Raw genomic sequence first — 24,868 nt, 5'->3', positions numbered from 1 at the left:
CACTTGCACATGAATTACCTGGGGATCTTGTTAAAAATGTAGGTTTTGATAACAGTGCACCTGGGATGAGATCCAAGAATTTGTACTCCTAACAAACTCCCAGGTGTTGCTGATGATGCTGGTCTGCAGAGTATAGTTTGAGTGGTGAGGGTCTCGTATGTTTCAGTACTGGGTGGAAAGATCTTTAAAAGGTCAAGAATGAAGTGTATAATACTGGGGTTAGGATGGTGGGTTTGGGAATTACACCTGGGTTCTCATTCCAGCCCAGCTGTGTGGCCTTAATCAGTTCACTTAACCTATCTGTGCTTGTTTTCTCATTTCTAAAGTGTAAATACTAATAGTGCCCCAAACATAGTTTTATGGTGAGTTTCAAGTGAAAAAGATATTCTGCTTTAGCCGGAAATGGGACTTAGGAATCTACATTTTAGGGAGCACCTCAGGAGAGTGGGTGCAGATGTTCCTCTCTTCCAGTGTGAGAAACACTGAAATACAGTATATCTAATATGCTTTGGCCAAATTGGCATGAGCTCGCACTTGGTCTGTTTTTCCTCATATGTTGGAATCCCCAGAGCACAATAAATAATAGGTACTGGAATGAATGAATACTTGAAGGAGCATTTTCTTTAACCATGGGCCGATATTTTTCATGCAATTATTGATATTGCTGTCTAAATTATGTTGTATTCAGTCAAATATCATGGATTAATTTTATGTTAGGAAAAAAAGCTGTTTTTTATTCGTGTATGTATGTCTGTGTTTGTACATGTCTGTGTGTACATGTGTCTGTAATAGGCTAAAATATGTGCTGCTTTGGCTTCTGTGACATGTGTAGGTTCCCAAAGAAGTCCTGAAGCAGATGATGGAGCAAGAAAAAGTGGGATGGGGAGAGGAGTTAGGGCACGGACAGACACCGATTTTGAACTGTGTCTGAATTGAAATTCTAGCTCTACCCCTTACAAGGTAGGGATCCTTGGGCAGGTGATAAAACATCTCTGAACCTTCATTTTCCTATTTTTTAAATAGGAATAATAACTGCTATCTCCCAGGGTTCTTTTAGTCATTCAGTTATTCAACAAACATTTAAATGCCTAGTGATTGCTAGGCACTACCCTAGACACCAGGGATACTGCGGTGAAACACACATACAAAATCTCTGAACTTAGATATAACTTAAAATGCTGTGAGAGAGGCTAATAACAAACAAGAAAATGGAAAAATAAACCTCAGCTAGTAGTAAGTGCTATGAAGAAAATAAAAGAGGATGAGAGGACAGAGTGACTGATGGGGAGGAACAACTTTAGATGGGAAGTCAGGAAAGTCTGCCTGGTGAAGTCAATGGGCCTGAGAGCTGAAAAAAAGAGTCAAATTATGTCAAAATCTGAGTCAAATCTGGGTGTCCCAGGCAGATGAAACAACAAGTGTCAAAGCCCTGAGGTGGAAGAAGTCTGATGTTTTTGAAAATGTTAAAGATAGCCAAGGCTGTTAGAGCAAAGAAATGAATGTATGAGGGTACTTCAAAAAGTTTGTGAAGAAAACAGAATTAAAAGGTAATACAAATCTTTCCATGAACTTTTTGACCCTCATATTTGATAAACTGGAGATAGGCAGGGCCAAACCTGCTGAGTCCTGTAAGACCAAATTAAAGATTTTGGTCTTGATCTTCAGAGCCATGGGAAGTTACTGAGGTTTTTGTTTGTTTGTTTTAATTGAGGGTTTTTATGGAACTAGTCCATACATACATACATATTTATTCTGGGCAATAGGACTCATCAGTGAAGAAAATGGTTAGACTCCCTGCCCAGAAATTACAATTCTATTGGAGGACACAAACACCAAACATGTTAACAAATAGGTAAGTTGTTTCAGGCCCTAATGAAGAATGCTATGAAAAAACTAGGAAAGCATGATAGAAAGTGACCAGGAGTGGAAGCTCTGAAAAGTGACAAAGAAAGAGCTGTTAAAGAGGTGAGACATTTAATGTTGAAAAGGAGACAAACTGTGCTAAGGTCTGAGGGAGGCATGTCAAAGATGGAAAAGTACATGAGCAGAGATTGAGATGAGGGTGTGAACTAGGCGTGTCTGAGAACAGAAAGAAGACCCAGGGTGTTGGGAACATAGGCAACAAAGGAAGGCATAGTGGTGCTCGTGTTTCAACCGGATTGCTATGCGCAGCTTGGAAAATACATTGGAGAGGAAAAAGTGTGGTTGCTGCAAAGTCATTAGGTAGGCAATTGGTCCAGGCTGGAGATGGCAATGGTTAGGAGTAGTGAGCAGAAGTGTGCAGACTCAGGAAACATATAGGAAGTGTATTACTGAAAAGAACTTGTTATAGGGGGGTGAGAGAGGGAGATACGAGGTTAGGGAGTTAGATTGTTTCAGTAGCACAAGTGTAAGATGGTAATGGTTTAAGTAAGGAGAGGACAGCAGAGCTAGAGAGGAGGGTGCCAATTCAAGAGTCCCTTTAAGTCTATTTTTCTTTTCAACCATTCTTCATAGGACATGGCTTGGAGCCATCCCCATGTGATCGTTCCCTGGACATGTGTAAATGTCCTCTGAAAAGCCAAAAAGCCAGCCAGAGCAGGTCAAAATCTGCTCAAAACACAATATCCCTTGTTCTTAACATTATCCTTCTATCAAACAAATCTGAGATTGCCTAATCTTGTTTAGATCACCATAACAGCAGTTGACTCCTATGGAGATAGCAATTGATTGATACCTCTAAGTCAAAGATTGCAAACACAAATGCCCACAGGAGCCAGGCAGAGAAATGTGAGAAGCAGTGTGGTGTAAGGGAGGGGTGGAAACTGTGGAAAACTGTAGAGTGCTGGACTGATCAAATGCTATTGAACTTCAAATTCTTTAGAAGCATTGTATATTTAAAAATGTGATCTGCAGGCCATATTTAGCCTGCGGTCATCAAATGGCTGCCTCCAGGGATGTTTTTATGTTAACTCTCCATTCAGCCAGGTCTCACCCATCAGTGGTCCTCATTCTGATTTACAACCCTCCCCAACAATTTTTAATTTAATCTTGTTAGAATGTTTTTGCATCTGGTTGTGTACTAACCTTACCTAGCAACTTGTAAGCCCTCTGCAAACTTGGTAAGCTGAGATCCTGGGTCTTGATTCCCAGTCTGGGGATGATAAACACATAGAGCAGGTCAAGATAATGCACTGTAGTGACTTGGAATCATTATTAAACTGAGTCCTTTTGGGTTTTTGTTTGTTTGTTTAAATTAAATTTAATTTAATTTTACTTCTCAAAATACATTGTACTTGATTTTCATGCCCCTTTACCCGTTCCTCCCCCCCCCCCCCGCCACTGTATCTGTGCACTTGGCTTAAATAGTTCAAGGAATTTTTGTGGTTATTCTGTCTTCTTCCCCCACCCTTTGTTTGTTTGTGTATTTATTTATTTATTAATTTTTAGCTCCCACAAATAAGTGAGAACATGTGGTATTTCTCTTTCCGTGCCTGACTTGTTTCACTTAATATAATTTTCTCTAAGTCCATCCATGTTGTTGTGAATGGTAGTATTTCATTCTTTTCTATAGCAGAGTAGTATTCCATTGTGTAGATATACCACAGTTTCCTTATCCATTTATCAGATGATGGACATTTCAGCTGGTTCCAGCTCTTGGCTATTGTATTGTATATAGACCTGCAATAAACATTGGAGTACAGGAATCCCTTTGGCATGATGATTTCTATTCTTCTGGGTATATTCCCAGCAGTGGGATTGCTGGGTCATATGGTAGATCTATCTGTAACTGTTTGAGGAACCTCCATATCATCTTCATAAAGGCTGCACCATTTTGCAGCCTCACCAACAGTGGATAAGAGTTCCTTTTTCTCTGCAATCTCTCCAGCACTTATCGTTCTCAGTCTTTTGGATGTTAGTTATCATAACTGGAGTGAGATGGTGTCGCAGTGTGGTTTTGATTTGCATTTCCCAGATACTGAGTGATATTGAGCACTTTTTCATGTGTCTGTTGGCCATTTGTATATCTTCCTTTAAGAAATGTCTATTCAGCTCCTTTGCCATTTTTTAATTGGGTTATTTGTTCTTTTTGTTGTAAAGTTGTTTGAGTTCCTTGTTTATTCTGGATATTAATCCTTTGTCAGATGTATATTTAGCAAATATTTTCTCCCACTCTGTTGGTTGTTTTTTTACTCAATTGATTGTTTCTTTTGCTGTGCAGAAACTTTTTAGTTTGATATAATCTCATTTGTTTATTTTACCATTAGTTGCCTTTGCTTTTTGGGTACTGTTCATGAATTCCGTACCCACTCCCATTTCCTGGAGTGTTTCCCCTATGTTTTCTTTAAGGAGTTTTGTTGTTTTAGGCTGTATATTTAATTCTTTAATCCATTTTGAGTTGATTTTGGTAAATGGTGAAAGATACGGGTCTAGATTCATTCTCCTACATATGATTATCCAGTTTTCCCAGCACCATTTGTTGAAAAGGCAGTCTCTTCCCCAGTATGTAGACTTGCCGCCTTTGTCAAAGATCAGATGGCTGTACGTGTATGGGTTAATTTCTGGGTTCTCTATTCTGTTTCATTGATCCATGTGTCTGTTTTTATGCCAGTACCATGCTATTTTGGTTATTATAGCTTTGAAATATAGTTTAAAGTCAGGTAGTATTATGCCACTAGCTTTATTTTTTTTTGCTCAAGAGTGCTTTGGCTATGCATGGTCTTTTGTTGTTCCATATAAATGTCTGGATAGCTTTTTCCATCTCAGAGAAAAATGTCATTAGAATTTTGACGGGGATTGCATTGAATTTGTAGATCACTTTGGGGAATATGGACACTTTCACAATGTTAATTCTTCCAATCCAAGAGCATGGGATATCTTTTCATCTTCTGTGTCCTCTTTAATTTCTTTCAACAGTGGTTTGTAGTTCTCTTCGTAGAGATTTTTCACATCATTGGTCAGCTTTATTCCTAAATTTTTTATTTTTTTGGTGGTGGTTGTAAATGGGCTCGCTTTCTTGATTTCTTTTTCTGCATGTTCACTGGTGGAGTATAGAAGTGCTACTGATTTTTGTGTGTTGATTTTGTATCCTGCAACTTTGCTGAAATCGTTTATCAACTCTAGGAGTTTTTTAATAGAAGCTTTAGGTTGTTCAGTATATAGGATCATATCATCTGCAAAAAGGGACAGCTTGACTTCATCCTTTCCAATCTGGATGCCCTTTATTTCCTTCTCTTCTCTGATTGCTCTGGCTGGCAGAGATTGAAGCTGTTATCAGAGTGCTCCCAACAAAGAAAAGCCCAGGACCAGATGTGTTCACTGCAGAGTTCTACCAAATCTTCAAAGAGGAACTGATACCAATTCTCTACAAACTGTTCCAGAAGATTGAAACAGAGGTCATTCTCCCAAACTCATTCTATGAGGCAAATATCACCCTGATACCAAAACCAGACAAAGATGCATCAAAAATAGAAAACTACAGGCCAATATCTTTGACGAATACAGATGCAAAAATCCTCAATAAAATACCAGCTAACAGAATACAGCAACACATACAGAAAATTATACACCATGATCAAGTGGGATTCATCCCAGGGATGCAAGGTTGGTTCAACATATGCAAATCAATACATGTGATACACCACGTTAATAAAAGCAAAGATGAAAACCACATGATCATCTCTATTGACGCTGAAAAAACATTTGACAAAATTCAACATCCTTTCATGATAAAGACTCTCTACAAATTAGGCATAGACGGAAAGTATCTCAATATAACTAAAGCCATATACAATAAGCCCACTGCCAATATCATCCTGAACAGGGAAAAGCTGGAAGCTTTTCCCTTAAAAACAGGAACTAGACAAGGATGCCCACTCTCATCACTCCTATTCAACATAGTATTGAAACTGAGTCCTTTTGAAAATGAACAAGTCTAGTGAGGTGACAATTTCCTGCAGAGTTCCCTCTAATTCTGACCACCATTAAATTTACCAGGATTTGGGAGACCTTTGCATGTGGGGGAATATAAATTGTGGGCTCTTTTTCCTGGCTGAAGCAAATCCCTTGGCTGGAGTTTTTGCCCTTTTGAGAGAAGGTGTCACTTTACAGATTGCTGAACAAGAACTAGGTCATGGAGAACTGTATACAGGGTGCTGGGAGAAAATGTTTCTCCTAAGACTCTTACCAGGGGGTTCAAGTCCCTAGGAGTCAGCAAAGGCACGGGCTGCAGCAGAGCGCCTCTGAAGAGGCAAGAGGCTTTCACGGAAATCATGCCTTTTTTTCACTTGCTTTTTTATGTAGTAGCTGCCGGTACCTGCCCCAGGTTAGTATTTCCAACTTTGGACCCGTATCATATAGCTCTGAAATAAGTATTAGGTAGTCTACCACTTGGTTTGCTTTACTCTTTATTTTGTTTTTTAAAATTTATTTATTTATTTGAAAATTTATTTATTTTTTATTGTAACATAGTTGATTGTGCATATCTGTGGGGTACAGGGTTGAATATCAACTCCTGTGTGCAATATATGATGCTGTAATCAGGTAATCAGGATAATTAGTATATTCAGCATTATACAATGTAATTATTTTTTGTGTCCCTTTACTAATTTCTCCCTTACCCTCTATTTCCCTCTCCCTTTCCCACCTCAGGTAGCCTCATTTCTCTTCTCTCCTTTTGAAAGTCCAACATATTATTGTGATTGTTATATCTTTCTTTCTTTTTAAAAAAAATTTATTTGTTTATTTTTTCAGATACCACTTACAAGTGAGGGTGTGTGGTATTTCTCTTTCTGTGCCTGGCTTATTTCACTTAACATAACTTTCTCTAAGTTCATCCATGTTGCTACAAATGGCTGTATTTTATTCTTTTAAATGTCAGAGTAGTATTCCATTGGGTATATATACCACATTTTCCTTATCCAGCGATACAGTGATAGATACTTAAGTTGGTTCCAACTCTTGGCTATTGTAAACAGAGCTGTGATGAACATGAGGGTGCACGTATTCCTTTGACATGATGATTTTTATTCCTTAGGGTATATACTCAGTAGTAGCATTGCTGAATCATACAGCAGTTCTACTTGTAGTTATCTGAGTAAACTCCATACCTGTACAAATTTATAGTCCCACCAACAGTGAAGGAGGGTTCCCCTTTTTCTGCATCCTCAGCAGCATTTGTTATTCTCTGTCTTTTTGATAATAGCCAGTCTAACTGGGATGAGATGATATCTCAGTGTGGTTCTGGTTTGCATTTCCCTGATGCTGAGTGAGGCTGAGCATTTTTTCATGTGTCTGTTGCCCATTTGTATATCTTCCTTTGAGAAATGCCTATTCAGCTCCTTTGCCTATTTTTTAATTAGTTGGGTTATTTGATTTTTTCCTGTTAAGTTGTTTGAGTTCCTCATATATTCTGGATATTAATACTTTGTTGGATGCACAATTTGCAAATATTTTATCCCACTCTGTAGGTTGTCTTTTCGCTCTGTTAACTTCTCTGTGCCTTTGAAGTTTCAAATGCTTTGTGGCTGTACCACACTCAAAAGTTCACATTTCAATCAAAATGTTCTCTCAGATGCAGTTGATATGAGTGGGAATCAGTGTGAGCTTTTTGGAGAGCAATTTGGTAATATCTACCAGCATCTGAAATCTTCAGAGTCTCAGAGACAGCATTCCTCTAGAAAGCTACCCTACAGAAATACTCACACAATGGTATAAGGACACATATAGGTTTACGTGTAATAGCAAAAACTAGAACAACCTGTATGTCCATCAACAGAGGATTAAATAAATGGTACTATGTACATATTATGAATGTTGGTGCCATTAAAAGAAGGAGGCAGGTCTGTGTGTGCTGAAGTGCGGGTAAAAAGGAAATTCATGGTGTACTGTGGAGTGAAGATGAGATGTCCTAAAATAGTGATCACAAAAAGATCCCTTCAAAAAATATCTAACTATATTCACATGCCAACATGTATAGGAAGTTCTGGAAGAATATATAACAAAGATTTAATGGTGATTATTTTTGGAGATTGGAGGTGGAGGTGATAGAGTAGCAGAGGTGGGGAGAAATATGTAGGAGATTTAAATTTTTTTACTTTATATACTTTATTGTTTGATTTAAAAAAACAATAAAAATTACATTTATACTAAAAAATCAAACTCAAAAGTTGAAAACAAATGAATGATCCAAATTTGGAATGCATAATACCAAGACATTGGTTTAAGTGGGTTTTTTTTCCCTCACTGGTACATGAACTGATTTCATCAAATAACTGAATTGATGGATTCAACCATTTGCTTTAGCAGTCACTTCCAGAATTGGGTAAAAGCTAACCTGTCGTTATTGCCAACAAAAAAAAGTCAAACAAGTATGTTTACTATTCTAAGAATAAATGATGGATATCTTAAAACTGAAAGAAAAAAAGAAGCCCTCTATTATGATTTCCAGCTTCTTGGTTGGGCACAATTAGATTCTGTATTTCCAATAAAAATAAATGATAATATCTGTGACATCAGCAACAAACTTCTATAGCTGTGTTGTCCAATATGGTAACCACTAGCCACATGTGGTTATTAAGCACTTGAATGTGGCTAGTCTGAATTGAAATGTGCTGTAAGTGTAAGATACATACTGGATTTTGAAGATTTTGTATGAATAAAAGAATGTAAAATACCTTATTAACATTTTAAAAACTTGATTATATGTTGAAATGATAATATTTTGAGTACATTGGGTTAAATAAAATATAATATTAAAATTATTTTCACCTGCTTTTAAAAACCTTTTTAAAAATGTGGTTACTAGAAAATTTAAAATTATATAATTGGACAGGGCTGTTTTATAGTCTTACAAATTCTATAGACAGAATTTTTTTAAGGTATGGAATACTCTTCTTGAATCCACTGCTCCTGTATTGTATGTAAAAGTACCTCTGTCTTTTTGAATTTGAAATAACAGGTGAATTGATCACATCAATTCAGCAAGTGGGACATTAAGTACAGTAAGGATCTAATGAAGTCTAAGAAACATTTTGTTTCAATTTAATTTGTTCTATTTTGCTTTTTTTGTGCTTGGGTGAAAATTTTTATCTTAGACCTGGAGTCACAAACTGGAGACTTGTAAATGCATTTGGCCTACAAGCTGTTTTGAATATCAGAAGATTTTACATAAAAATTCCAATTTCAGGGTGCTCATTAAAAAAAAAAAAATCTGGCAACTCAGTCTGCATTCCCGCCTGGGCTGAGTAGTGGCTGCCCTTGTTATATGGTAATAAGCTTTCAGTTTTACCACAGTCCCCACTGCTCCCTGATGTCCAACACCCAGCTGACAGGCATTATTTTACAATCCTCATTAAAGCAGTTTAACTCATTTTTAAAAATCTCCTCTTGCTCTTGGGTACAAAGATGTAGCCTTTCAGTCTTCATCATTCTATGAAGTCCCATTCCAGCATTTTAAAGCCAGCATAGCTTTAAGTATTTTTTTCACAATTTTTCCTTATGATCCAGCTATGGGCCTACCATCATTTTTACCCTTTTTATTTTGACTTGACTTAATTTCAGAAAATAGAGAGTTTATTATGTAACTATTATGACAGAAAGTGTATAATAAAATGCCAACTCTACTTATGTAAATGGCAGTTTGGTGGATGGGATGATATGCTTTGAAAATTATTATCCTCTTTTCTAGAGATTATCATGTTTTCAACGCATTGAGCCATTTTTCAGAATACACTTTTAGTGGGAAACCAAGTTATTCTCAAGTTTCTCAGTACATAAAAATATATCGAAGAAAAACCTAAAATCAATTAATTGTTTAATGCAATGGCAGTGAGCCATCAATGCAGTAGGAAGTCACCACTGACATGGCCCAACCTGTGGAACTAAATAGAAAATCTAAACCAAAGAAGTGACATGTAGTTGCAAGCTTTCAGAAGAATTTAGTGTCAAAATAACAAGGTCATGGCCAATAGGTCAATAGGACCTAACTGATCTACTTCAGTGAACCAAAAGAGAATCATTTTATTCATTCATTTGTTTTCTTACTCATTCAACAAATATTTCACTGCTGTGGAAACACACTGTTCTTGGTACTGAGCATAGTGTAGAGAACAAACAGATGAAAGCTGCCAATTTCACGAAGCTTGTATTTGAAGTGGGATGGGAAGGGAGAGGAGGCAGAAAATAAACAAATGCTATATGAAAATTTAAGAGATAGGAAATGCCCGTGGGGGTGAGAGATGTTGCTATTTGGCGTAAGATGACCTCTTTGATAGTGACATTGTATCAGAGACCTAAAGGAAACGAGTAAATGTGTCATGTGGCTAACCAGTACACATGTATTTTGGACAGGGAGAATGGTCAGAGCAAAGGCCCTGAGGCAGAACTTGATACTTTTATGTTTAAGGAACAGAAATGTTTGTTTAAAGCACTTGATATGTTTAAGGAACAGAAAGGCTTGTGTGGCTGAAGCAGAGGGAGTGAGGGCAAGGATGGCAGAATATGAGGACAAATGGATAAAGCAGGACCTAGCATGTGCAATCTCGAGGCCAGCACACTAGGGCACCTCAAAAAGTTCGTGGATAAATAGAATTAAGAGATAATGCAAATCTTTCCATGAACTTTTTGAGGACTGCTCATATTTATTCTGTGTGAGATGAGAAGCTGTTAGAGGACTCTAAGAAAAGGAGTGATGCTACCCAATTTCAGTTTCAGCGCATTGTCATCTCTGCCATGGGCAGCTTAGCCATGTAAAATGTGCCTATTGATATCTTCTTACATAATCCAAATAACTCCTGTAGTAGTTTTTTTTTTTTTTTTTCTGTTGTAACAGATTGCCACAAACTTGGTGGTGCCCTAAAATAGCATAAATTTATCTCACAGTTCTGTAGTTGGAAGTCTGACCTTTCTGGAGGCCCTAGGGATGAACATGGAAAGCCAGAGATATTACATCTCTCTGACCACTCTTCACATCTCCTTTGGACTCTCTTGACTCCCTCTTCCACTTTTTTAAGGACCCTCTGATTACATTGCGCCTACCCAGATAATCTAGGGTAGTCTATACACCTCAAGTCCTTAACTTAATCTCACTTGCAAAGTCCCCTTTGCCATGTAAGTTAACATATTCACAGGTTCCGGGGATTAGGAAGTGAATTTCTTTGGCTGGGGGTCAGGGGGGTAGGCATTATTCTATCACAACCCCCAAACATCATTACTTTGCTAAATAACCAAAGCCCCCTACCCTCAACATATACATATACCCCTAATAGAATGCAAATTTCAGCCATGGAGAAAAAGTTCTGAATAAGGCTTTGAAATGTGGTTCCACAGGGAAGTCAATAAACATAAATTTAAAATATCCATTCACAAATCTTATGGTTTGGAAACTTCAAATAATTTCTTAAACAGAAAGGCTGTTATGTGACCTAAAGCACACATTTGGAAGCAGCAGAGAATTTGTTGATTCAGGAAAGATGATGTTGAAAATATCTATGACTAGAGAGAGGCTTTCAGCCTCTTCAGATTCTTGAAGTTACTGAGAGTCAAGAAGAGCTCCTTTGAAGAAGAGAGAGAGAAAAAAAAGTTCTACCTAATACCCGGCCTACCTCAAACAGTCCTATAAATGGTCAATAAATGCTTGACCAACTAAGTTGAAATGAAAGATTTAATTTGAGAATGAAGAGGCAATAGGACCTGAATTCAGGGCACTATCTTAATCTTTGCTTTTTCTAAAAAGTCCTGAGAGTCTAGTTTTAGTCTACATTAGCTAAAACCTTTACTGTAAAAAAAAGGATCAGTTGAAATTAAGGGGAGCAGAGAACAAATAAAAGAGAGAGAAAGAGGGAAAGAGAGAAAAATAGAATCAAAGTAGGCCAGCTCAGTAGAGCATATAATGACTTTTTGTCTCTGAGTGCAATGTGACTTCGAGCATTGAGTAATTTCCTGACACACAGGCTTAGGCAGAAGTTGTATGGAGGAATGTCATTTAGAGAATTATTTTTATCCACATTTCATGCATCATGTTTAATAAAATGTATAATGAATTGATGTAAAAAGAAATCTTACATTTTCTATGACAGTGAATGGCAAATCTTTATTTAAAATAATGGCCAATAATCCAAATTGTTTATCTCTTAAATAACGGCAATTGGCTCCCCACCTGGTTTAAGCCAAAGAGTTGTGTTATCATGTGGCAGTTGACTTCTAGCTTCAGAGAAGGTGAGTTGCTTGCCCAAATGGTCATGTGGCCAGTTAAGAGGCAGAATTGGGATCTGAGTCAAGGTCTACTTGATTCAAAAGTCCATTCCTGATATGGTTATTCTCCTTGCTCCCCAGAGCTATTTTTATCAGTTGAGTGAGGGCCTTTGCAAATTTTGACATTCTGAGGACTTTTGCTTTTTATCCCAAAGGGATTCACTCTAAATTATGAAATCAATTCAATCATTTAAGAACATGCGATTTGGATCCAGCAAGTGTTGGGTTCAAATCCTGACTCTACCATTAATTAGCTGAGTAGCATAAGGCTACTTGGCATTTCTGTGCCTTGGATTTCTCATGTGCAAAATGGAACTGATAATAGTATCCCCCACCCCAGAGTTGTTGTGAGGATTAAATGAAAAAATCCATGTGAAAGAATGTCCTATAAATGGTCATTAATATTATATATTATTCATTCAACAGATTTATATTAGGTACTCTTATTTGATGACCAAAATAAACACATTCCTTGAGGTTAGAATTTATAGTTCCCTGGGGAGTCACACAAGTGAAAGGGTATTATAATACAGTGTGTGAAATGTCATGATGGGGTGATATGGACTCGCTGACAAGGAATATCTAAGCAAACCCACGCAGGTCAGAGAAGGCTTTTGGAAGGAAGTGGCCTGTAAGGGCAACTGAAGGATGGGTAGAATTTTGGAAAGCAAAAAGTGCTTTAGAAAAAAATCTATGAAATTGTCCAGAGGTGGACTAGAGAAATGGAAAGAAGTAGATGATAGTATAAACAGAGCATGTAAAAGGGGAGTATGGAGACATGAGATCAGAGAAGTGAGCAGGGTTCAGAAGCCCTTTCCAAACTTCAGCGGTGATCTGAATTAACTGATAGCTGTCTGATTTTCCCATGCTCTTCTCTTACTGGGAATGGCCATTGCAGTGTTTACATTTTGTTGTACATTGTAAGAAGTGATTATATCACACTGCCTTAGTTTATCTTTTCCTGAAAGCAAACTGTAAGAGAAGGGTTTGAGTGCAAGCAATTTATATAGGAGGTGATCCCAGGAAACACCAGTAGGGGGATAAGGAAGAGAGTGAATGAATGGAAGGCAGCAGATAAAAGGTGTGTTATTAAGCATGTTAACACTGGGAGTACCCAGAGCTCAATTCCACTGGGGAACTCACGGATCCAATGTAGAAGCACATGTCAGATTATCTGCATGAAAGGGTGAGGAAGTTGATGTGTTTAACCACCATGTTCCTGTTGGCCATTGGTTGTTGGCTGCTGCTGGGGCATTAACTCTCTGGTACTCTGGCTTATCCTTTGTGTAGGCCAAGCTGCTTCTCAGGCAGAGCTGTAGCTGTTCTCAGTAAGTAGCTTCCCACACGCAGAGCTGAGTATGAAGGAAACGCAGGCAGGGCACTGAGCATCTGCTACACGTATCTAAAAATGTTTGAAAGAACAAAAAACCAAAAGAACAAAAAGTCCAGCCCTTGCTAGGAGACAGTTCTCCATGAGTGTCGCACTTTTGTACATCTTGTGAGCAGAGGCACTGGCTGCCTTTGTTCTGGGCTATCTTTTTGAGGATGTTTAAGTAGCAATAGAGATATTGTCTCCCTTTGGAGGAGAGGATAGTTCACTTACCATCCAGTATAATAAAGTTATTTTCTCCCTCCAGAACAAAGATTAGGCAGGCTTACTGCTCATTTTAAAAGACTCGGATTCTCTAGCTCATAATTCTTCCAATGTGATATAAATGCAAACCCAGAGCATGCACAGCACCCACCTGGGCCCCTCTGTGTTATTCCCATGGGGCTTGAGAAACGAGGGCAATGTATGTGAACATGAAACTCATGCTGATGGTTGTGCCAGGAGTAATAGTCTTTTGTCTCTGACTCAGAAGTCTCGTGCCTTCTGCCAGCCTTCATGAAATTATGGCAGGCTGACTTGTTAGCTTGCAAGTAGAGAAAGTTCTCAAATTCTTCATAGTTCTTAATGACCCTACTAAGCCATTTCAACTGATTTTCAAGACTTTTAATAAAAAAGGAACTTTAAGTATTTATTGCACTTTTCCTTTGTAGTTTCAAACTATGAAAGAGATTGGGAAGCCTTGCAGAAATCGTTATAAAAAAGTAAAATTTTGCGTTTCTTCTAAGATGTTCTGGATTTTCCAAATTTTGCCATTGAGAATGCCAGTCCTCCTCTGGAAAATGCCTCTGAACATACCCGGGTTGCTGTAATCACTGTGTCTGTCTCATCTCACACTTCTCTGGTTGGAGATCCTGTTATTATTAATGCAAATCCCGTAGTCCATCCATTTGTGCTGTCTCGTAGATCCACACATCTGTGGGACGTAAGTATATAGGCAAACAGTATTATCACTTGGTTCCACAAGGGCTCTGAAATTAAATGTTGTCCTCCTCCTTCTTACCTTCTACTACATGTTAGTAATTTAGCATCAACTCATTCAGACCCTATTATGTGTCAGACACTCTAAAAGTCCTTGGGGGCAAGATCCACTTATTTTACAGATATTTTTGAGAATCTCTTCAGACATAGGGCTGTGCCTTGCCCTCATGGCATTTACTGGTTCCTAATTCAAGTGAATGCACACACAAGTGTAAAGTTGTAAATGTGATAAAAGCCATGAAATAAGGCCCACAGGTCTGTGAGAGTATCTAAGAGGACATTTGACCTAGTCAGGCTTCCCTGAGGAAGAGCTACATAAAAAAGCAATCTGCAAAATGGATAGGAACTAAACAGATGAAGAAGGAGAGAAGAACACTCCAGAGAGAAGAAACAGCATGTGCAAAGGCCCTGTACAAGAAACCTGTTGAGGAGAAGGGACTGAGAAATCAACATGATGAAAGCTGAATGGAGAAGTGTGAGAGATGAGACTGCAAAGGAGGTGGGGGCAGAGCCTGCAGGGCCTGTGAGCCATGTCAGGAAGTTTTGTTTACCATTTAGGTATCATAAAGCTAATTCCTCCCTCTAGGGCAAAGTTCAGGCAGGCTTACTGCTCATTATAAGAGATTCAGATTCCCTAAGACCAGGGTTCCTCAAATACGATTCAGATGGCACAGCATTCACCTGGGCCTGTCTGCATTGCCCCCATGAGACCTGAGAGCAAAGGGGACAGTGTGGACATGAAGCCCATGTTGCTTGCTGTGCCACGGTAATAAAGTTCTGAGAGCAACTTGTGGTTGAGCTGATCCTGCCTGGTCTGGCTCCAGGCTGCGGGTTGAGTTCAGGTCTGTCCCTTGTGCCTCTCATTCTCCTTGGGACACTGGCTAGCAAAGGCACATTCTTTTCTAGGCAAAAGGAAGACAGCACAAGGATAAGCTCTACCCCACAAGTACATTTCAAGACCCAAAGTTGCTAATATCCCAATTGGCTAAAGCAAGTCATAAGTTCAAGCCGTGAGGTAGAGAAATATACCATGTTTTTAATAGGAAGAACTGCAAAATCACATGGCAAAGGATATGAATATAGGAAAGGGTAAAGATTTGGGAACATTAAATCCACCCCCCCACATCTAAGAAACCACTAAGAGAGTTTGCACAAAGGAGACATGATTTGTGTGCATTTTAAGAAGATCTCTCTAGCTGTCATGAGAACAAATTACAGAGAGGCAAAGAAGGTCTGTTTTGAGGCTCTTGAATATCCTTGCCAAACCTTGGCATTGTCAGGCTTTTAAATTTGCTTCCAACTTCAGTTTGGTGTAAAATGCCGTCTCACGTTTGTTCTTAATTAGATTTTTGTTATAAGTCTAAACAGCAGCAAAATGGCAGCAAAGAGTGGTCAGTAGTTTTGCTTAACATTAATATTACTTTTTTGTGTGAGGTAGCGAGCATAGATGTTTAAAGCACAGGTTTTGGGGCCTGACAAACCTAGTTTTTAACCACAGATCCTCCAGTTAGTAGTAACATGACCTTGGGTAAATTACTTGACTTTCTGTGTAATGAGATTAAAAATAATAATACCACCTCACTTAGAGGTTGACAAGAACATCCTATGAGATAATGTATGCAAAGAACCATCTTACAGCAAGGTCTATAACAAGCAGTTAACACACAGTAGCTGTTACTATATTAAATATATTTATACTTTAATATTCAGTACTATTGTAGCCAGATTAAATAAATTTTAAAAAATAAGAAAGATGTGGCCACATTTTCATAACTGTGTCATAGACCAGCTCTAGGTAACTCTAGAAGCAGTTCAATTACGAAACGGTTTCATAGCATGGAAATACACCTGCAGATAAAGGCTAAATGAGTTAGTATCTGTCTCTACAATATTATAGTATAAAGGGGCATATGCTGTTCTATTTGGGTTTAGCATATCATTATCCTTTGTTGAACTTCCTTGAAGCAAATATGATATGCTTGTTTGGTTTGCAAAAGACTGATTGAGCTTAGGAGGGGTGACTGGGCAGGCAGTCAAATGAAAAAAGAAATAAACAACCACCAAACATCAAACTAATCTCCTGGAGAAACAATAGCAAACAATAGCAAAGCTTGAAGTGAACTGATTATATAGATAAATCAATGGAGATGAACCAAGGTACACTCCAGTTATGTAATCTGCAAATTGCTACCTGTCATTGAGTAACATAGGTGGGGTTGCAGAGGCAGGATGGGAAAATGAACCGAAGTGACCCTTTGTATGCACACTTCCTATTCTCTGGATGGAAATAATCAGCCAGAGGGGGACTTAAACCATCTTCCTGTCTTCTTCCAGTGTAAAGTGTACAGGATAAGCATTTGCATTAATTCAGTAAGTGTTTGCCGAAAACTGATGTGGAGCCAGATACTGTGTAAGATGCTAGGAAGCAAGATGGACACAGGTACTGCCCCTGTGGGGCTCCCAGGCAGAGGGCACCACACCAGAAGGGCCACCCCAAGCCCACAGCTGTACTTCTTAGGTTTATTAGTCTGTTTTGGGGTTGTTATAACAGAATACCTGAGACTAGGTAATTTATAAAGAAATGAGGTTTATTTGGCTCATGATTCCAGGACAGCTGCATCTGGCACGGTCATCAAGCTGCTTCTCTTCATGGTGGAAAGCAGCAGGCAGCTGATAGGTGCAAGGAGATCACATGGCAAGTGAGGAAGCAAGAGAGAGAGAGGGAGGGAGGTGCCAGGCTCCTTTTAGTAACCAGCTCTGGCGGGAACTAGTTCATTCTCGTGAGAGCTGACTCATCACTGGTGTGCCCCCCACCCCTCCCTGGGAGGACATTATTTTCTTCTTGAGGGATTTTCCTCCATGACCCAAATGCCTCCCAACACTGCCAAATTGGGGATCAGATTTTGACATGAGCTTTGGGGGAACAAACATATCCAACTGTATCATTGAATAAGGGAGTTCCTTGAGAACTCCCTATGTTTAATTGAAGCTGGAAACCCCTGTGTATCTTAAAATCAGGTCATGGTATTAATTAATTTATCATGAATCATTAAGTTATGCTGAGAAGAAAGAAGTTTTAGAGTCAGGAAGACTAGGCTTTAAATCTCAGCTCTGTCACTTACTAGCTATATTAACTTGGGCAAAGTATCTAACTTCTGAGCCTCAGTTTCATCATCAGTAGCATGGGGATGATAACAGCATTTACTCTGTGGAATAATTATGAAGATCAAAGAGTTATATAAAGCATCCAGTCTATGATAAATGCTCAGCAGAGGATAGCTTTCAAATATCAATATGTTACTGACTTTCCATGGAATCATGAAATGTTGCTGTCAGCAGTAGTGCTCATCAGTGCAAGAATTCTGGGGGCAGACTGGCAGGAGTCAGGTCCAGTTTCTGCCTCTTCCTGCAAAATGACTTTTTTAAGCTGTAGTATAATGACTTTTTTTAAGCTGTAGTATAATGTCAGCCTCAGTTTCCTCATCTGTGAAATGGGGATAATAATAGTACCTCCCTCACCAGTTTGTTTTGCTGATTAAATGAGATAAAGAGCTGAGAGCAATGCCTGACACAAAGAAAATGCTCAACAAATGTGAGTTCTTGTTACTAAGATATTGGTGGGGTAACATTATGACCTTTTCTTCAGAGGGTCAGTGATTCTATTACTGCGAAGGCAGCCATGTCTGTAGTGTAGCAGCAGTGCGATTAGGAGCATGGACATTGGTGTCACAGTCTGGCTTCATATCCTGCCTCTGTTCCTTGGTAGAGGATATCTCTAAGCCTCTGTTTCTTCATTTGTCAAATGGGCATACTAATAGTACCAATCACACTGTAAATTTTTAGGATTACGTGATGTCATTAATATTAAACATTTGCAGTTGGGACACAGTAAGTGCTCAGTACATGTAAGCTATTAGTATTGCTTTAGAACCCATTATCATTATAGACAAAGGGTTCCTGGTTTGACATAGAACATCCAAAGACAAGTATCCAACCCTTTCCAGTGGGTTTTGCTCCTCAACAAAATCTTTGTTTATGTTACTTTACCAATAAGAAAGCTTTAGAAATAAGCATTCCCTAACCTACCCGTATCATGGCAGGCATGGAAAGGACACTAGGGACAGATCTTTCAAAGCTTTCACGTAAGGATTAAGAAATCCAAATCAGGGACCTGAAAGGTTGTTGCCAAAGTCTTGGAGCCATTTTGTACTAGGCTTGAGCTCAGTTCTCTCATTTATTTTATTTTATTTTTTCTAAGTAACAGACTTTATTTTTACAATAGTTTTAGGTTTATGGAGAAATTGAGTAGAAGTACAGATAGTTCCCAAATCCCCATACCACCCCCTCCTCCCCAACACACACACTTGAACCCACTTCTCTTGAAGCTCAACCTCAGGGGGTCCTTGAACAGAGGAGTCCAAAACCCAGTGTGAAAACCATGAAGGAAACTGAGAACAGGAGATGTGGGGTGACTGAATGAAGGAGTGACAAAAGGGGTTCTTACCTGGCCTTTTCATCCGTTTTAGGTGGTAGGCAGATTCAGGCTCCTAAGAGCATAAATGTGAAGTCAGGTGGAGTAAGATCCACCTATATGGTGGATCCATTGTAATTCTATCTGAGAAAACAAGGCCAAGTTGCTTAAACTTTGCGATCTCAATTTCTGTACCCGTAGAATGTATCCAATAGTAATAGCCACTTGAAACAGCAAGGATAGAGCAAGATGTTTGTAAAGTGTTCAGGATAATCCTTGATGGTTTAAATTGGAGGGAAGGACTCAGTAAATGGTCCACTTCGTTATTAGGAAAAATCCTAGAAAGGTGGGGAAGGATGAAGGGGAAACCATGTAATATAACATGAGTTAATTCTTTGCTCATGGAGGCTTTTAATAAATCAGATTACCTTGCTGCCATATTTTAATTACATGATTTTTATGTCTTTTAAAAATGCTGATTGACATTGGGGATTATAGATCTACAATAATTCATCTACATCTTTAGGAAGCCAGTCATTCACTCCATTATTCTACCCTTTTAAAAAAATTTAGTCGTTCATCACTGGAGTACCCAAACTGGACTTTGAGATGGTGCCGCTCTATTCTCTGGTAATCTATGCCAAAGACAACCAAAGGGCTACAGCATCACAGACCATTTTAATCCAGATTGCAGATGTGAATGAGCCACCCACCTTCACTGGATCCCTTGCTCAGGGAAACCAAGGTACGGAGGCTCTTCTCTTGGGGGAAGAAGACTGCAGTGGGTGTATATGTGTGGGTGCTGTGCCCTGTACCCTGTGTGCCCTTAAATCATCATGGCAATAATAGTGATAAGGAGAATAATAATAGTAATAGTAATGATAAATGGCTGACACTTACTGGGCACTGATGGTGTACCAGGCACTGTTCTAAGAGCTTTAAATGGGCTACTTTATTTAATGCTCTCAGCACTGGAGGTAGGTAGGTTTTACATCTATTCCCACTGTATAGATTACCAAAAGGTGAACTAACTTGCTCAGTGTTGAAAATTATAAATCTATTTGTTTGATTATTGTGTACTAAAATTATTCTCTTATTTATGTAATTAATTAACATTGTGTCTATATCATTAAACTAGAAGCTTCGTGAGGACAGGAACCACATCTTTTTTTGCTCTTTCTTGCTCTGTCTGTTTTTCACCAGTATGTATCTTTTCCTCTCACTCTCATCTCTCTCTTCCTCATCTGTTTCTGTGTAGTCAAATATTTAATACCTACATATGGATGATCCATGTTCTCTATTATAAACATAAACATGTGATGTTCAGATGTTGGGGTGGCCACAACTGGGAATAGTTACTTGCCCTGTGTGAACTTCAGTTTCCTCATTAATTAAACTGAGATATTAATCCAATCTTGGTGTGTCTCACCAGGATGGTGTTTTAAAGTGCCAAGAACGGTGCCAGGCATACAGCCAGTGCTCAACAAATGTCAGTCTTTTTCCTTTCCCTTCCCCAAGCAGATGATAAACTCCTCTAGGGCAGATCCGTAGTCAAATCATGCTCTTTTGACTTCCAAAACAGTGAGCTTGGTGCCAGAGTGCTTGTGGACACCCCATAAGTATTTGCTTATTAGATGATCAGGCCAGTGTCCTGGCTACAGTTCAAGCAGGCTTCTGGACCCCTTTGCTATCCAAAAATCCTGCCCCCTGGCAAATGTTATAGCAGCTTCTCTTGGGGTGGGTCTTCCCCTCAGGTACTCAGGGGTCTAACATTGATCTTGGGTTCCTGATCCCCAGAAGAGTAGTTTGACAAAAAAATTCGCAAGTTTGTGATCCCCACTATTTAAAAAAGTTATGGGAAGAGGATGAACTTAAGGAGAAGACAAATATTAATAAAATAATCAGACAATATTAATGTCTTAGCTCTGTGTCCTTGAACCAGTTATTCAATCTTTGTAAACATCAGTAAAATGGAAATACTAATGAAGTCACCAATGATGATAAGTGCTTAGCAATTAGTAAACACTCAACATGTTTAACATTGTTATTGTTTAAATTTATAAAACTATTTGCTCTACACCTGACACGTAATAGACACTTGATGAGTGATGTCTATTTTTTTTCTTCTTCTTCTTCTTGGCTTAATGGGAATCACCCTGTAAAACATCTGTGCTGGGAAAGTGCCTTAAATTTTATCTAATACCCAGGATTGGATGAGTGGTTTGGGGCTTATAGTGGTGATGCTCATTCAAGCACATCTACTATACATTTTCTGGCAGTTGCTGAGATTCATATCATAGAAGATATGGCCCGGGGCACAGTCATCTACAGAGCAGTGGCCAAGGACTCAGAGGATGCTGTTTTGGAGGTAATTTATGTTTTGGGACAGAGAATATCAGTGCCTGGTGGTTTTATGTGTGATTGCATTCAAATATAAGGCCACAGAGACAATCAAGTCAGTTATACTCACAATTGAGGTAACAAACATACCTTCTGCCTCAATTATGAGGATATATCAGGTGAAAATGGTTGAGGTCTGTCTGGGTAATTGCTTCCCTTCTAGAGCATTCCATTCTGTTCAGGCAGGGCCAGCCTAATCCTTAGGTAACTTTTAACAAAAGATGCCAAGCCATTTCGTTTTGTTCTGGGGGATCTTGGCTGTACACACTGTAGAGAAAAAAATCCAGCTTTCTGGCAGAATTGTATTTCAAAACTCTAGGTCTCATCCTCAGGCTTTGTAATGCCCCAGAGGTGGGGAAAACTATGAACTTGGTGCCAAGAGTCCTGCGTTTAAGTCCTAACTTAACTACTGCAAATCACTTAATGTTTCTGCTTTGCTATTTCAACTGTAAAATTGGGAAGATGACACCTGCTTTGTCTTCTCCTGTATTGCTTGCTGTCATTATGATCAAACATGATTATGAATGTGAACGTACTTTTTAAACTATAAAACATCTTGCAAATGACAGCATTTATATTATGGCCTTAATTTTTGATGCCATATGAAATGGTTATGGCATTATTAAGCTATAATGTTTTTAGCTAATGGATTGATAGACAAGAATATCATGTCTTTGATTTTTAATGTATTGCTTTTCTAACCTGGCTAAATTAGAGAATTGTAATGTCGATGCTGCACTCTAAACATTTACAACTTACCTGTAATGGTACTAGATCCTTGCTCAAGGCAGCTGGAATCTTACAACATTTTCCTTAAGCAGTAGTTGTCCACTAATACCTGAGATATTGTCCACATGGTTTTTAAAAGTGTTGAATATACTTGAGTAATTACCCAAAGAACACTGCTGTTGTCAAGCTCCCACACACACATTTGTCTCTTCTTCCCGATAGCACAATGCGACATCCCGGATGGGACTGGAAAGGTCACAGCTTCCTTTATAACGTGCAATTAAACCACCTAATCATGCGTATTGCTCCAAATCAGCATGTTCAAGATTATAGTATTGAATTCAGCACTGAGCAGCTCCAGCCACATAAGAATCAGGTATCATATTGCGATTGCTTCCTCAGTGTTTTCCATGGCAGCTCACCCACCATGTTGACATTTAGGGTGGAAAACTCATGATAGTCCAAGAGGGTTTAGCTGTGACTCTCACATGCAAACAGAATGACTTACTAGCCAATTAACACAAGTAATTCATTTCAAATGAAGGACTCCTGAATGCTTGCTCATACAGATTAAATGCTTCTGGCTCTGGTCCTATACTTCTCTCAGAAGAGAATTGGTTCCTGGGCTATATTTGGAAGTCCCGTGCAATGATCTTTGTAAATTTTACCAAACATGGAATGACATTTCAGTGGTGACATAGGCTGTGGAAACTTAACACTTAGACACACTCCTACATACATCCTCTGACACAGTAGATCAGACCAGATGTGTTATTTGAGTACTCATGACTGGGTAACCACTGTCATTTGTTTGATTCAGATTGATTCAGATTGAATTCATATTGATTCAGAGAAAAACTGATCTTAATATTGAGAAGAGCTTGCCAATATTTTGGAGCCTAATATATAATGATAATAATAACATTCATAACAGTTAAGTGTTTAGCATTTGACAGATGCATAGTTTATATCATTGAATCCCCCTGAAGTAGATGTTATTGTCTGCTATAATATTACCTAATAAATCAATAAACTAGAGCATTATGTCTTTAATTTATAGATGAGAAACACGAGACTAATAGAAATTAAGCAATTTGCCTAAACAGTAAGTAGTGAAGTCGAGATTCAAATCTATGTCCAACTTGTTCTAAGTCTTGTGTGTTTCCTATCATACCAACAATTCCCAAAGTGTATTCCACAAAACACAAACTCTATTAGATGCTACATGAGAAAAATGAAAGATCTTGTGAGCAAATCGTTTTGGGAAATGATGTCTACATATCTCCCCTGAATTCAAAATATGCGCATATTAAATGCCATGTGAAGTTATCTAATAGAGAGCTGTTTGTTCTAATTATTTGTCTGTAGCACTTTAAAAAAATGTAACACCTATTCACATTATATGCAATGCCTAACTAGCATTCCAAAGAGTGGAAAGATTACACTAGATCCTGTTATAAAGTTGACATAACATTGTGGAGTATGCATAAAGCAAATGTACTTCATAGGGCTTGGTTTTCCAAAGCCTTGCAGTTTCAAATATTGACCTTGCAAAGGACAGAAAATTTTCCCCAGGCTATAGTCTCTGTTGTAAGATAAAGAATTGTAGCACAGCAAGGTTGCTGGCTCAAAGACAGACAGGTTACTGATTGATATGTAAAGATACTGGGAAATTGCTGTAAGAAGAGAATGTTTGCTAAAATCAAGCTTTTTTGAAAATTGCATTATAGAAGGTTACCTTGCTTGTCTTACTGAACGTTACCAGCTTCTATTGCTAAACTTGTTAAACTGTACTTAGAAAAAACCCCACCTATGTTCTCTTCCTGTAACTTCCTGGTCTGGAGAATAAATGTGGGAAGAGAACCCCAATTCGTGGTTAATTTCCCAAATGGAAGGAATGCCTCACTCTTGAGGGTTCTGGGAGGTTAACCCCTTTTTGGGGCTTCTCACTGCTCAGAAGAGATGAGCTATGAGTAATCTTTGGCAGCTCCATCACCCAGGGGAAAAGGGGTGACAAATCCGTGGGTGGCAAAGCAACATAACATGACCTGTCTCTGGAACTGATGAAAGATGAAATTACAGGTGAGGACCTTGCCCACAGTAATTGCTGAATAAATGTTAATATAATGGGCTGTATTTTATCCATATCTAGACCCACCTAAATTCCAAGACTAAGACTTTTTTTTCATGCTGCATCACCATTGCTACTGTACATGTTAAGAATTCCCAAAATTCTTGTTCAGGGGCTGTTCTGAGATATAAAAAAAGTGGGACCTCTCATCTTTACAACAAAAAGAAGCTGAATAAAATGAAAATCAACAACTTTTCCTGGGCTCATCGGAGCAAACTGCCATTCAAAAATATGGAGAAAGGTAAATCCAGCGAGTAACAATCAAGCCCTGCTTACCTGGAGCTGAAACTGCTGAAGTCAGAGACTGGTAGGAAGACTTAAATCGTAGTTTTGATGAATCACTGGAGGATGAGTGTGGACTAGCATGAGAGTGAGAAACTGGGTGCCACAGTCTTGGGGGGCAGAGGTGCCTACACTTTCATGGGTTTTACATCCAGGAACTCTACCAGATTTTCACAGCGAAGACCTAAGAATGATCACTTTGTGCCTCTAGGAGAGAGAAGAGAAGAAAATGACTGAAATAAACCCAGAGCCTTCT

The 24,868-nt window shown here is 38.6% G+C and overlaps 1 pseudogene; it reads left to right on the top strand.

Annotated features, from left to right (window-relative positions):
- Window positions 1-12,164: 12,164 nt before the first annotated feature.
- LOC134390122 (cadherin-related family member 3-like) overlaps window positions 12,165-24,868 on the top strand; it is a 62,839-nt pseudogene continuing 50,135 nt past the window's right edge.

This window comes from Cynocephalus volans, chromosome 11, assembly GCF_027409185.1.
Source record: "Cynocephalus volans isolate mCynVol1 chromosome 11, mCynVol1.pri, whole genome shotgun sequence".
Lineage (NCBI taxonomy): Eukaryota > Metazoa > Chordata > Mammalia > Dermoptera > Cynocephalidae > Cynocephalus > Cynocephalus volans.
Note: the sequence above shows the minus strand (reverse complement) of the source record. Positions and strands in the feature narration are given on the sequence as shown.